The sequence below is a fragment of the Lepidothrix coronata genome, unplaced genomic scaffold, assembly GCF_001604755.1.
Source record: "Lepidothrix coronata isolate B3197 unplaced genomic scaffold, Lepidothrix_coronata-1.0 Scaffold4, whole genome shotgun sequence".
NCBI lineage: Eukaryota > Metazoa > Chordata > Aves > Passeriformes > Pipridae > Lepidothrix > Lepidothrix coronata.
The window spans coordinates 9,782,850-9,787,294 of NW_016690184.1; the positions used below are offsets into that span (position 1 = coordinate 9,782,850).

General features: G+C 42.0%; 1 long non-coding RNA gene across 1 annotated transcript in view; it reads left to right on the forward strand.

Annotated features, from left to right (window-relative positions):
• The window catches only part of LOC108501864, a 10,168-nt gene extending 5,984 nt beyond the window's left edge, over nucleotides 1-4,184 (forward strand). Inside the window, exons 3-4 of the long non-coding RNA XR_001876299.1 lie at nucleotides 2,364-2,675; nucleotides 3,650-4,184. This is a non-coding gene — a long non-coding RNA (uncharacterized LOC108501864). The remainder of the gene's footprint in view (nucleotides 1-2,363; nucleotides 2,676-3,649) is intronic.
• Nucleotides 4,185-4,445: the final 261 nt, after the last annotated feature.

Consider the following 4,445-nt stretch of genomic DNA (forward strand, 5'->3'; position numbering starts at 1 on the left):
CATATATATACATATATATACATAAATATGTATATGTATATGTATGTATATATATGTATATATCTAATAGATAAGTTGGTACTCTCTCAGCAGCTACTAATAACTATCATAGGCAAAAGACCAATGTATGTGTGATATGACTAATATCTAATATTTACTTATTCAGAATTCCTATTTTTGGCATAAAAACTGCATGTCTTGTATAACCCAAATACATGTGCTTGATGGAAAGACTTGTAAGGTGTATTCATAAACTAAAATTTTATTTATTTTCTGAAAGGTTTCAAGGCTGCAGAAAAACACTATTTATGCCACAAATTACATCAGTCGTTTTTAAAGTAGTTGAGCCTGTGGACTGCTGCCAGCCTGTAATGTCTCTCCCAGATAGTCCTCACCACACTAATTGAAAATACCACTGATGTGGTGTCCAGCTCTCTCTGTGGACTACTTATTGCAGTTTTGAAAGTCACTGCTGAAAACCATGCCCATAATGCTGGTGGCTACTAAGCTGTTCTGAAATCCTGAAAATCACAGTTCCTGCTTTTCATTTGGTCCCCAGTCTCATAAAAAATCCTTGTAGTAATGACACTTAGAGTGAAAAAGTTAAGCACATCCCATTGAAGTTTGTTAGAGTACAAGTGTCAGAATTTTTTTTCCTTTTTAAGTTGAAGTACAAAGCTGACTCTGAATTATGCATGCCTAGAGTTATTCTGCATTGAATTAAATCACTAATCCTGGTGTAAGCACTCCCTCTGAATTAATTTTTAAATTAATTTTTTTCCCTCCATGTCTTTCTGTTTTGTTGATTGTGGTTTAAAGATTGCGCTGAGCACATGAAATAGTGAGAATTGTTTTTCTCATGTACTATATGCCTAGTACCATGCTATTAGCATAGAATCCTTCCTACATGGAAATAGCTGAATACTTTCTCATTGGCAATTCAGAATTCCCAGGTTACTTCAGCTGTCACAAATCCCAACAGCTAACATGCAGACACAGTCTCTGTTGTAGATGATGTTGCAGAAGACACCAGCTGCAGGGGGTAATGGTAGCAGGGTGACCCTTCTCTCCCTTCGCCACGTGTCCAGCCAGCCTGACACTCTTGCTTTAACCTAATGACACCACTCCAAACACACATCACGTCTTGGGATGAGCCGTGTGTTACCCGAGCAGAAGTGCAGAAAATGCCATGGCCCTGCCAAAGCATCGTCCCCGCCCCTGCCCAAATCCATCCATCAGTCCAGCTATTACTCCTGTAGGATGCTGCAGCCCTGAGGACAAGGGTAGGCTGGCTGACATCAGCAACTGCTGAGGCAGGAGGATGAGTCTGCCCATAGCACAACATGCTATCTCTGCCTGCCAAACATGAGGAGACTCACAAAATGTCCTTCAAATTTGGGGTCTTCCTCAGTGCTAAGACCTTCATCCCTCATCCTCAGCTTGGCTGCCTTGTCTCACAGCTGCTGTGGTGCCACCATCGTTGCTTAGACTGGTCCCATACAATGGTGCCCACAGAGGCCCCACTGGTTGTAGCTGTACCCCATACCTCCCTGCAGCCACTGAGGAGGAGGATGGAGAGGTTTCACCTCCACCTCAATGCTACCAGTCTCAAGGGCAGTACCCAGGGTGGGAACAGGGTTGCATACAGCACAGGGACTGCAAGTACCTCTCTGCCAGCACCGAGAAAAGGCAAGTGCGTGCTCCCTCTTACATCTGTGTGTTTGCTGTCTGCACATGATTTCCATCACTGCCACATTCAGGGGACTCTCTGCAGCAGGGTTGTGTGAATGTTAATTAAACTAATCCCAGATTTTATGTGTCTAGCTGATAAGACAGGCTGGCAGTGCTCTAAATTTAGATTTGTTGGGAGCTGTTTGAGAAGACAAACACAGACAGAGCTGCACTGATGTGTCCTGCAGCAGCACCTTCACTCTCAAAATGGCATAAGCCCATGGTAAATGGGCTGAATAAATAATGTGGGACAGCCCTGCTAACGGCAGAAGTGTGATTATATGTCAACAGTATCACCTGGCCAAGCCTAGAACAGGTTACGCTCCTGTCACCCATGTGTGGACTGTGTTCAGAAAAGGGAGATGCAGGAAGTGGCACTGCTTTAACTTGGTAAACAATATAAAAATGGAAAACTCGCCCTAAATAAACAAACAAACAAATACACACCCCCATAAATTGAAAATTGTGACTTTGGACTGACATTGATATTTTTACTGTGTTTGACTGAGATTGACTGCTTTTGACTTTTTTGCTGCTCAGTTGTGTCAATGACTTAAAATATTGTGCTGAGAGGGGTTTTTGTGTCTTGGGGTTTTTTTTTTCAAAAGAGGTCTCTGATATTGCACCCCCAGCTTTGTGCTTGCATCAGTTTTATGGAGCATCTGAGGCTGGGTGCCTTGAGTGGCTTCTGCAGATTGAATTTACTGAAAGTGCCTCACGTTGTACCCCGGCTCAAGCACCCCGTCTACGGTCCTCGGAGAGGCTGCCTGCTGGAGAAGAGAGGTCTGGAAATACAAGTGAATTAAACAAAGAAAGAGCAGTGGGAAAACAGAAGAACATGAAAGTTGTGACAGAGTCTTCAGCTTTCAGAGGGCTCCTATTTACTCCTTTATATGCTTTACTGGAAAGATGAGTAGCTGGCGGTTTCCAGAGAGAGTCAGCAGGTAAGGCTGATAAATGTAGTCAGCTGCCCTTATAAATCGGGTCTTGGCACTCAGGGATAATGAAGTTTCTGTAGGATTTGGGTATGCAGACCTTTTTTCATCCTCTTTGGTGCCCCTTTCACTTTGTTCTCAAAAGGACAGTATTTGTAGCTGTGGATTTGTACCTGTACTTCTTTAAGACAGTACCAAAATCCTGACCTTTCATGCCACCTACACTTTCCTTTCTGTTCAAAAATGACCTATTGCTTGGATGGAAAAGGTTATTTTTTAGTCTGATCTGATCCTTAGCACTATGCTAATCTTTTACAAATTGAGTTTTTCATACATTTTCACATTTCAGAATTTCTACTGAAAACTGTAATTATTACAGCTCTAATTATTCTGTCGTTTACACAGTTTTATTTCCATTTTGGCATAATTGGCTACTTGATTGTAAAATGCTTTCTTCATGACAGTGTTTTCCTTGATAGGGTCCTCTGACCCTCTATCAAGAAGAAGGTGTTTTTCCTTTCCTCGTTACTACAATGACATCAAGAAATGGTAGCTTGTTGAATGATATAAATGTTAGTGAATATTGTTCTCTAGAAAACCATTTCTCCCTTTTCCATCCACAAGCAAAAGTTATTGGTTTGCTTGAAGGTATTTGAATTTCACATCAGAGAAAACCCTCAGTTACAAATCATTCTGATGTGCAGGACTTGCCACCCCACCCTCACTGGAGAACTGAACTGCTGCTGGATCATGATATGGGGGCATCTGTGCAGATCATGACATGGAGATATCCATGCAAATCACAAAATGAGGACATCTGTGTTGCCAAGTCCATTCACAGCAGCTGAGGATCTGACCCACACTCACATATGTCAGTAGTGATGGGTCAACAAAAGACCTGGGTTTTGTCAACTCTGTGTTTACTGACTGGAAAGCCATTTACCTCCTCAGACAATTGTGTTTTTCTGTTTGTTTTAAAACAGGCTGTGGGAAATAGTAAAGGTTTGAAGTATAAGCCAAAGGGCTGATAAACAGCCTGTGTGATTGACAGCTCTGCCTGCACGGGACCTACAGTGCAGAACCCTCTTGTTCTTCGTTGGAAAGGATCAAATCCTGACCCACTGTTTCTAAGATATTTTCCTGAAGTCTGTGAGGAAAGAAAGGACAAAGAGCTATTTGGGGAAAAAAATGGTCTGGAAAAGAAGGGTAAGCCCTTTCCTCAGAGTCTTCTCCCACTGCGGCTGACAGAAGCACATTTTCAGAATGAATAGACAGGATTCATTGCACCATGTCATCATAAAGAAAACATTAAACTGACCATAGAAACTGCACTCTGAAATTGCCTATTTCTCATCAGCGATTATAAAAGGCAGTGTCCAGTTACTAGCACTAACTCACACCTCTTTGCCGTAGACATCTCATATTAGACGGTGAGAATCTCCCCTTGCTATGGACAATGTTGCCTGGTGACGGCTATCCGAGTGAGGACTGTTGCTATGTTTTAGCCCTTATCCTAAGGATCCCAGTAGCTTTATGTCCCCTGTACCATATTGTGATGCAGCATTGTTTTATTTTATAATGCTGGCTGGCATATATTCATGGGAGCAGTAACATACAGTACATGATTTAAAGGTGGTAATTGCTCATCTGGTATATTCTGGGGAATCACCCTGCTATTTAAAATACTCTGAAGCTCCCAAGCAAAAGCTATTTTTTCTCTCAACTGGAAACAGATCTGGCTGATAAATGTATAATTGCTGTAGCATGCCAAGAGATGCT